The sequence below is a fragment of the Etheostoma spectabile genome, chromosome 12, assembly GCF_008692095.1.
Source record: "Etheostoma spectabile isolate EspeVRDwgs_2016 chromosome 12, UIUC_Espe_1.0, whole genome shotgun sequence".
Taxonomy (NCBI): Eukaryota; Metazoa; Chordata; class Actinopteri; order Perciformes; family Percidae; genus Etheostoma; species Etheostoma spectabile.
The window spans coordinates 3999503-4010386 of record NC_045744.1 but is presented as its reverse complement, the minus strand read 5'-3'; the positions used below and the strand labels follow the sequence as shown (position 1 = coordinate 4010386).

The window sequence follows — 10884 nt, the reverse complement described above, 5'->3', positions numbered from 1 at the left end:
TAGATTTGTGTCCGACTTGATCCCGACTTGCTCTGACGTCATGCACACGTGGGCAACGGAAATCTCACGAGAGCAAGGCGGCCGCAGTTCTGAGACGCAGGCGGCGCAGTTGCTTTTCACCGACTGCAAGAGCCAGGCGGACCCAGGCGGACCAGAGCATGCTGGGAAACGCCGGCTTCTCAGCTGATTTAACACCTGATTGATTTACAACATGATGACGTTTTATATACACTTTTTAATGTTTTTAAATCGGAGGGATTTTAATTGCTATTTGTCTGATTTAAAGACTTATTCTGTCCAGAACACACGTTGTGTGGCTGATAGAGACGTTTAGAAGTCAGAGAGACTAAATCTGATCAGATCACGGATCATCTACAGTCTGTTGTTCATTAAAATCAGCAACAGATCGCATGTAGAGCACTTTGCCAGCTACTCTGTCATCATTAAAACACCTGGAGACTGTGTACAAGCTGATATGTGGGTGTGATTATATTTTATTAAATCGGAATCGCACCACAGTGTTTTTGTCACTTCCTGTCCAGCCTGAAGGCGGCTGGATCGGCTGGAAACTAAGGGTGGGCGGATCGATCTAAATATCGATAGTATCGAGGCCAACGTGGTATTGGTATTTGATCGATAAACTGTAATTGAATCGATATTTTAATTAGATATCTCTCCTCTACGTTCACTATACTTGCTTGTGTCTTCCACCTTCCTGAGCAAACGCGCGTCACACTTGGCCACTATGCTCCTCCTCCCCCTCCTGCTCTGTGTGATTCGTTGTTGTGTCGTCACGTGACTCACTGACACAACGCGCAGAGGAGCAGCAACCGCTGTACATTCTACAGTGCCTAATAACTAATATTCCCCTACACAAAAGTATTTTTTTAAGTAAAAAGTATCGTATGGACCCTATATGTATTTGGTATCGGATCGATCGACCAAATTTGCAGTATCGCCCACCACTACTGGAAACTGTCCGACTTTACCGCAGCTTTTTGTCCCCCGCCCCGCTGCTGCCGCCTGCTCTGTCCCCTTTACAGGCTACAAGTTTTTTATCTGTGTCCATGATGCAGGTCTCATCTTAGTGTAAAAAATGTGGTTGCTTTGAGAAACATAACAAAAAAACTCAATCGTCAATTTTTTAACATAACCTTTGAACTATTTTTGTACATATATTTTTGCATTCATTTTGGATTTAATGAGAAGGCATTCCCGATAACGTTCAAAGAATATTACCAGCATGTTAGAATAATGAAAGTTATTAAAAAATGATATGGTACTAAGACTTCACATACAACACACATGAAGGAAACATTTTTTTACAGATTTTTGAATTTAAAGATAGAAATGTATTTAACGTTTTAATTGTTTCAATTTTATTAGGGAAGTTTAGTTCATAAATCCAAATTTTCAGATTCAAGACCATAAACTATTCCAAATTGAAAATGAAATATTTTGAGTCTCTTATAAATTAGTGACAAATAAGAAGCTAATAAAGAAACACTGTTGTCAATTCATTAACAAGGTTTGTAAATCTGTCACATTTTTATTTCTACATTTATTTTTATTACTTTATTTTGTTACTTCATGGATCCGTTTATATTTTAATTAAACTTTGTTACCTGGTCTCAATTATAGAGGTGCAACTCTTTCTTATAATTTTATGTTTGTGTTTGTTTTGTGTTATGTTTGTACTTTCATAAAATTATATGTCTAAATGCAAATTTTTGTTTTGTTTTTAACCCGGGAGGACAACACAAAGGTAAATAGTTGGTTGGCATTTCAAAAACTACCCAGAAACGTTTTACACCTTTTTGGTATTGTTTTACTCCAAAAGATTTTGGCAAAACTTTAGCAGATTTATCATTGACGTATCTATAAAGACTTTGCCTATTATGGGAAAACGTTGTATTTTGTTTTCATACAACTCAAAGTAAAGAGAGATGTTTTTATTATAAATTTGTTAATCCTTTTGGCCAATTTCATATTCACAAATGTAAATTCAGTTCTAAAAAAAACTAATTTATTCTTTTTTCCCATGATGTTGTGCATTATATAAATCTGATTTCGGGCTCCCATAACAGAAGGCAGCTAAAACTATCAGCATATGGTCCTCCTTGTCTCTCTAATGACACTTTAAGCTTCCCCTGGCAATTGTACTGATTATTATGTTTGTGTGTTTGTATTTTTTTACTTTTGTATGTTGTTAGTTTCTGTTTTGTATTTTTTGCAATAAAGATGCTTTAAAATAAAAAAAAACTAGCTCTGCTTCCTGACGCTATTCTATTGGTCCTATTGGTTTCCCACCGTTACCTAGCAACCAGGTTCCGCCTGTACGAGCCCGCTGCTCCAAGCTAGCTCCATTATTGATGATGCCGCGACACCAAACCCGTTCGAGAAACCATATGTCAAGAAAGGAAGACAGAGACACACGGCTAGCTGCAAGATGGTGTCAGGAGCGAGAGGAGGGCTGTGGATAGGAACAACTTAAAACTAAAAAAAAAACCCAAAAAACTACTACTACGGCCGAGGGACCAGTTCAAACCCGAGTAAGTATACCATAAAATCCAAATTGAGGCTTAACATTTCGTATAAAATGAAAGTACAGACACTGAAATGTTAAATTTCCTTTTTTTAATAGTCTGACTTGCAGTGTAGTAGCCTGTGTTACTTCTTGTAATGGCACACAGTAGAAAATAAGTACATTTACTCAAGTGGGTTACTCATTGCACTTTATATTGAGCTATATCTTTAACTACAATTCAGAACCTAATATTGTACTTTTTATTTTTTTGACAAATTACTAATACATTCATTGGTCATAATGTGGTTTTGAGGGGGGCAGTAGCTCAGTGTGTGGGGAGTTGGGGTTGGCGGTTTAATTCTGGATGCAAATGGACTGGTAGCTGGAGAGGTGCCGGTTCACCTGTATTGCTCCTGAGCAAGGCACTGAACCCCCCCAACTGCTCTGGGCATTTCAATGGGAACCCCCCCACACACACACACCACACACACACACACACACAACGCACACACACTCTGACTTCTCTCCATTTAGTGCACGTGTGTGTAATTCTGGCTTGTGTAATAACAACAGAGAGTAAATTGTACATGCTTACATTTCTGTTATGATGAAATTACTTGGTTGTTATAGATTATAATACCAACATATATTGATAACTCTCTTGACCATCTACAGTAAACTGCCGCTTCATCTTAAAGAATGCATAACAATACTACAACCATATATCACTATTACAATAATATAACACTTAAAAGTATTTACTCAGTGTTATGTTGCCGAATGAGCACTTTCACTTTGATAAATGCTGACTAAGATTTAAAACGCAGGACGTTTCTTCTAATGGAATATTTTAATATTCTGGAATTGCTTCTCTTATTTAAGTAACCTTACCATGAACATCATTCACATCTACACATGTCAGCAAAAACTCACACAATGCATCGATTGTTAAATAATTGACAGCTTGGCACATTTTGAGCCGATGTTGTCGGTCACAAGTTGCGTTGCTAGTGACGAACAGGTTCTCCACCCTCTTTCTTTCCCCTGTCCTGACTCAGGTGAAGACAAAGAGTCCATGGAGGGAGAACCTGAGGAATCAGAGGAAGTAGTTAAGGGAGAGGACAAGCCCACTGTCCTCTGGAGAGTCCATTCAGCAGGCATCTTTGTCGACCTAGTGAGGATGAAAGTCTCACCTCAGTGATTGGAGAGTTCTTTAGCCTTCATCGTCCAGGCAGAGTCTGCTGCCTCCGAAGCAAGCATCCATCAGTGGTGAGTCCGGAGTCTTTTCTAAAGAATTTTGTTGATGTTAAACTGGATTGTTTACCTATCCTAAACCATACAAATGTCAGAATAATTATATAGTGTCTTAACACATATGTAGCAAAGTTACCTATTTTTCCTTTTTGGTGACATGTAATGATGATGTGTGTTGGCAGAGTTGCAAAGTAAGTTGGAGCTGACATTGTTAATGGTCTTAAAAAAAAGTAAATTTTGGTGCCTGGGTGGCTCACTAGGTGGAGCACACTTCCAGTACAAAGGCCAGTCCTCAATGCAGCAGCCATAGGTTTGGCTCCAACCTCCAGTTCTCTGCTGCATGTCATTCCCTCTTTTCCCCTTTCATGTCGTTCAAGACCTTTATTTGTCCCGAGGGGCGATTAGTTTTTGCCTGGCAAGAAGTTGACATACAGTACATGAATACAACAAGACGACAACATTGATATAAGGTAGACCAAATGGGTAAATGAATACCCAACATTAAAAGTTTAAGTTAAGTGGCGTAGTGCAGACGTTACCTATTCTTTACAGAGTTAAGCAGAGAGAGATAGCAGAGGGTACAAAGGAGATTTCTATTTACTGTGTTTTGGCTGGTGGCTGACTGAAGCAGGAACCAGAGGGCAGTATCTTAATTCTGGCAGTTGAACTAACAGACATGATGGATTTTGCTTTTTAAGCACATGTCTGTTGGACAGTTCCGTTGGTTTCATCTGCTGAATCCCAATGATTTTGCTGCTAACTTTATTACCATCACTAATGTGTTTTCTGATTTTAAACTAAGCAAAGCTACCAGCAAATACATGAAAAAGTAAAGAGGAATCAATAAAAGATTTATAAACAATGTCATAGGATCTGTCCACTTGAAACTTAGCTAGCTTTCTAGACAGAAGAGACGTTGCTGACATTTCTTACTCGCATGTCTGTGTTTAGTTCAAAGGTAACTTGTCAATGATGATTCCAGATCAATCTCAAACCTCTTTTCCATCTATAATCGTTTTTTTTTTCAGGAGTTGGATGGTGACGGCTAAAATCAATGCACGTGTCCTTTGTCTAATCTGGCATGCCAAAAAACAAAGGCCATAATGCTAAGTTGTTGGTGTTCTTTATTTTGCAGGGAGTGCAGAGCTGTCAGCCTTGGAATACACCTCCTCTGAGTCCAGTATGTCAGAAGTCCGAGTAGAGGCGAGTAGAGAGCAAGAGCAGCATTCTACATGTGTCTGCCCAAAGACAAACACCATACAAGATGAGCCGCCCTTCAAGCAGCATGACGACGTCCCAGAGCAAGATACTAGTGACGAGGGCAGGACGACCTACCTTACGATGGTGCACTCGGAAGCCCATACTTCAACCAGGCAGTAATTCTGAGGGCAACATGAGCTCTGATGGGAGAGAAATAGTTCATGCAAGTTCTGATGTCCTGCTTTGCTTGAATGCAATACAAGAGATAAAGATGATATTATTGAGCTTTGGGTTCTGTTGAGTGTAATGCTGAGAAACCAGCAAGTTGTCGCAAGAGGATGGCCACACCAAACAAGACAGTTTTTTTATCCTTCCAAGCCAATGAGGGGCAACCTTGTCCTTCAGACATTAACCAGTTGTTGCTGAGAACTTCTCCCAGGAGGAGTTGCTGTGGTCGGGTAGGCTGATTGAGGCAGAGACCTGGCGGAGGTTGTCCTACTGGAGAGCGTGGATTACACTGTTTTTAGCTGTGCTACAGCCACAGCAGCATAAAGGTTAATGATAACAATCAGAGAGCGATGCTTGTAATTCTCAGATTAGTCAAGTGAGTTTCGGCTCAGACAGGACTAATGAGAAGTGTACAATCAACAACAATTTCAAGTTTAGACGAAGAAGCAGAAATGAAAATTGATAATGGAACCTCTACTGCTTCTGACAGTTTAATAGCTCTGCAAGTATACACTCTGAACAGGGCAGTCGGAATCCAGTGCTGCAGAGAAGCAGGAAAATCCTGAAGAGGAGACCAGATTCAGAGAGTCCCACTTTGCGCACCAGGTCCTTCAGCGAGATAATATGGTCAAGGCCAAGTCCAATACCGCTCCGGACTTCTCCAAGATCGCCCCCAAGGTGAAAATCCCCAAAGCTCCAAGCGGACCAGTCAGGTTGTTCCCCAGAGCCCCACTGCCATGCACAGAGCCAGTCCTCTCCAGGGTGTTAGAGGTGATCAACAGAGTCCTGGAGGATTCGGTCCATACATCAGAGCAGCCTACGTCTTCAGAGACGAGGACAAAAAGTCTGCTCCGCACTGGTGCATCACCTGAGGTAGAAAAAAGGGTTTACAATTCATCTGCATCTACACTTTTTTGTATTTTGCTTGAATTTCCCTTCATCATTATCAAGTGGGAATGTCTACATAGGACACAGGACTAACGTTTGTCATTCTATATGTCCTTAGGCTGAATATGATAAATACTAACCAAATATGCGGAGGCAGAGAACCTTAAGATCAAATGAGAATAGGAACCAAACTAAGTAGAATGTTTTTTTTGACTTTGTGTAGCTACTTGTGTGAGACATCAAATATAATTCGAGTCTATTTTAAATGCAAGTTACAAGTTTATGGATTCCCTTTCACAGGCTCAGCCTCCTCAGAACTGATGCTTTATTTAGAGTGTGCCGATGATGATCATAGGGAAACTTAATTGAGGGAGGGCATCTTGGATGGTGGCTCCTGCATTCCCCCGTCAGGTACAGTACGTCTCTGTGTCCGACATCTGATATTGTGTCAGGTCAACGCTTTGCTTCGCTACCTGCAAGTTACGCAGTGAACTGTAGTGGTTTCCATAGAGACAAATGGGGTCAGATGACACTGTCTAGTTACAAAATATTTTTTTCTTATTTGGAGTAATTTAATAAGTGGAAAACAATAGCTTGGAGCTGGACACACTAAATTACTTCTCTTTGATTTATTTCTGTCCTATTTTTAAATCAAGATGGTCAGTAACTGTACGCATCAAATGCATTTTGTAATAGTTCACAAGACAGACATTTGCAAATTATTTGCATGTATACACTAAAAGTATAAACTATTGGCTTACACTCTTCATCAAGGACACTCATAAGGTAAAGACAGGTAAGAAAAAGGTATCCCTTTTCTGTACCATTTCAGTAGATGATATGTAAATGTCAAAGTTTATCAGAGACTCTATCAAGGACATAACGCTTATAAATTGATTGTGCTCATATGCTTTGTTTTCAGAAAACTAGCTGAGAAACAAGAAACAATCTCCCGGAGTAATATAAGGAGGTGAACACAGCTTCCTCCAGCCAGCTGAGGAGGGTCCCAGTGAGGGGAAAGAATGACGGCTGAGCTGACAGGCATCCTCAGCAGTTCATGCAAAAGGTAAGTTTGACGCATATTAAAAGGCTACCATTAAATGCATAGACCTCCAAGACCATTTGACTCTCTTCTATTCAGGTGGAGAATTCAAATTGATAGTGAGCAACATGTCAGTGAGCATAGCAGAGCAGCAAATGGTAAATATTGTTTACTTGATTTGAAGTTCTTTACTGCATGTAATGCACAGAATACGGAAATTGCAATGTTGATTTTTCTTTGCATGTGCATTAATTAAAATGTGCCCGTTGTCAGATGCTGAGGAGCATTATGGAGGCTCAGGACCAACTGGAAAGAGAACTCAGTAAGAAGGAGGAGCACAGAGCTCTGGAGATGCAAAACTACAAGGGCCTGTCCAGGAACACTGGCACCTTTGACCCAAACAGGTTGGAGAGAGGACCATGCCATTGCACCTGTGTGAATGTGTCCTCATCATTTTTGTGTCTTCATGCGTGTGTGTTGTGTGTGTGTGTGTGTGAGCAGGCTATTGAAGGAGACATATTTAGGATAGGGATGCATTCGAGGACATAAAGGAGATGATAGACAAAAATGTGTGTGAGCAGATTTCTCCACCCACTCTCCCTCCACTCCCACGTCCATGGAAGAGATGCTGATGTGAAGCCCAGTCTTCTGCTGCGTCTTTCACCTCACCAATCCCTGCATGAGGTAACCAACACACACACACAACCATTGCCTATAAAAACTCACTCCTTTACAGTTATTTGCCTTTCTAGCAGCTCTGCTGTAGGATGGCATGTATGTCACTGACATTCAACTTTCAACAGACATCAGAATCAGCTTTATTTGCCAGGTATGAGGACACATACAAGGAAATTTCTTTGGAACATAGTGCTCACAATGACTTACACACTCAAAAAACCAAACAATATCTACACACTATATATATATATTAATCCCCTAATGTACACAGATGATTGGTCATCTTAGCCCAAACAGTACTGTCTCCAAAAGCGTCTAAGAGTATGTACACAGTATGGTGTCGATTTTATATAAAATACAATGATAAATGAGTAAGATCATGATTATCAGAAGTAGAGAAGACAGACTGGCAACCTTCCCTGACTTCTGTCTATCTGACACTGCACTTATGGTGTGCTGTGAGATTACATATTTGGGCCATAATATTGCAAAGCATCATTAGAAAAACTTATAGTGGTTATAATGACAGCCTGAGGCTTCTGCTGAATACTTCAAGAAGCTCCAGTGCAAGTCAGCTATGGGGTACCTACCTGCTCTGCTGTTTACGTAACCTGATGTATAGATTATGTGTGTCAGAAAATGACATAATCGCTTACCCTGTACGCAGTTCTGTCAGATTTCTCAGACTGTGGAACCATTGGTGAACATGTCTGTATATTGGACACAGTGAACATTAAATATATATACATCCATACTCTTAACAGAAACAATATAGATTCAAGGTGATTCCTAATTTTGTCTGTGTACCACCAAGAAATGGACTTTTCTGGCTTTGTGTGAAATGTCTTAAGAACAATGTTGTATTTGAGGATAGGCGCTAGTTTTTGGGGACAAATTCTGGTACAGTTGATACTGCTCACATCAATGGAGTATTTGCATTTGAAATGCACACTAACTAGCTTTTTGTGGCCACTTCATAATTAGAATCAGCTTTCCATAATTGTACTGCTGCACACAGACAATACCTGATCACCCATTTTAACGGCTGTGGTTGTATAGCAGTGTGTAGCAGCGACATTCCTCTGTGTCTGTGCAAGCTTATATATAGACCTAATGCTAGTGTTTGTCAGTACATACAGTTATATACTAATCAAATGAATACTAGTGTTTACATTTTAATTCGTTTGCTTTAAAATTTTAGTTTACTATTCTTCTCTTTTTTCATACATAACCCTTAAAGATTTGATGGATTTGATGCCAATTAGCAGCAGGGCTCTAGGATTTGCTAAGTAGGCCAGTTAGTCAGCCCTTCTTTCCAGTGCATTATCATTTATAGTTCCCAGAGGATGATTATGATGTCTTAGATGACCATCTGACTTTTCTTTTACTGTCTTGACATTTGGTTCAGAGTGAAATGCTTTGACATAAACAACATTTAGATTCCCCAAGATGAATAATGACTTTCCAATGTCAATGTTATAATTCCAGTCTGGGTGCAATGCTCTGTGTTGAATAGTAAGCATCTCACCTTGCACCTTCTCTCCTGGAGAAAAGGCTGAGTATTGTGTGTAATATTACACTAACCGCATATTATCTGACTGGGTTCGTTTCAGGGGCCAAGTGCAGGTTTCTCCCATGTGGGTTTAAGACGGAGGGACGGAAAGAGGACGAAAACGGAGGAAGTGGAGGAGGCCTTGAAGTCCATGAGATGAGGAATTACAGAACGCAGGGAACTCACCACAAACTGACTCTTTACTGAAAAAAATGGACATAGACACTGCCATTTCAAGGTGCTTGTTAAGATATTTTAAACACTCCAATAAAAATGAAAATTGTTTTCTTGGCTAGAATAAATACATATGAACAGTACTGTTTTGTCTAGCCATTGATTTTTGAGTGGTGCTTGCTTGTGTGTTTGTGCTCAAATAATAGGCACGTTCTCAGCCTTCCCCTGGGAAGATAGGGTTTCAGGTGCAGTGTTGGTGTTAGGGTCCACAGAGTGTTTGAGTCACGGTTCTTTTTGTTCTGTTTCAGGAGCTCACAGGGCTCTGTGGAGGGACTGGGAATCCAGACAGCTGGGGCTGAAGAGAGAGGAGCTCTGTTTCATTAGAAGTGATAGATAACAGTAACTCTTGGCATACTTGAGTGGAAGCAGCTCATCCTGAGACAGCGGCAGTGGACACCCAACAGGTCAGTGTTGTGATTAAAGGCTACTGACCATATAGATTAAGAGCTAACTGTGACGTGATTGGCTCTCATTGGGTTTTTGTACTGTTTGCTTTTAATAAGTATCGATAATACAAGTAACATCTTGAATCCTGCCAGTGTAAGTGCACAAAATGTATGTATGTATGTATGTATGTATGTTGAATGCATGTGTGTATGTAAGTATATGTATGAATGCATGTGTGTATGTATGTATGTATGTATACATGTACGTATGTGGTTATGTATGTATGTATGGTAGTGTGTAGTATTACAGTAGTGGGTACGTTATACGTACTGTATGTTTATGTAGTATGAATAATGTATGTATGTGTTTATGTGTGTATGTATTACACGTATGTGTGTATGTATGTATTACTAATGTGTGTGTATGTATATACGTACGTATGTATGCATTTATGCACTGTATATATGTATGTAGCATGCTATTTTACCTGCATACTGTATGTGACTTTTGTATTTAAACAAAACCTCACCCTTCCCCAACTCCCCTCCTCACCCAACGGACTCTAAATATCTATGGTTGCTGCAGTCGTAGCACCCAGACAGTGTCTGAGACCCAGCAGGTGATGTGATGGGTGACTGTGTGAGTCCGGCTGTGGAGGTCTCATCTTCCTCTGATGCCCGCAGAGACTCAGACTCCCACATTCCCTCAAAGCCTCCTTCGACAACCCACGCCGCCTCTTGTCTTACTACACTGGTGTCTCTGCCCTTTCTCACTCGTCCAATGTAGAGCACTTTGCCAGCTACTCTGTCATCATTAAAACACCTGGAGACTGTGTACAAGCTGATATGTGGGTGTGATTATATTTTATTAAATCGGAATCGCACCACAGTGTTT

General features: G+C 40.3%; 1 protein-coding gene and 1 pseudogene across 1 annotated transcript in view; both read left to right on the top strand.

Moving 5' to 3' along the window:
* LOC116699479 (BTB/POZ domain-containing protein KCTD6) overlaps window positions 1-2530 on the top strand; it is a 20303-nt gene extending 17773 nt beyond the window's left edge. The window contains exon 4 of the transcript XR_004334439.1: window positions 2321-2530. The gene's annotated coding sequence lies outside the window, so the exon portion shown is untranslated. The remainder of the gene's footprint in view (window positions 1-2320) is intronic.
* Window positions 2531-3602: 1072 nt separating this feature from the next.
* LOC116699244 (protein AKNAD1-like) lies at window positions 3603-7771 on the top strand (annotated as a pseudogene).
* The last annotated feature ends 3113 nt before the right edge of the window (window positions 7772-10884 follow it).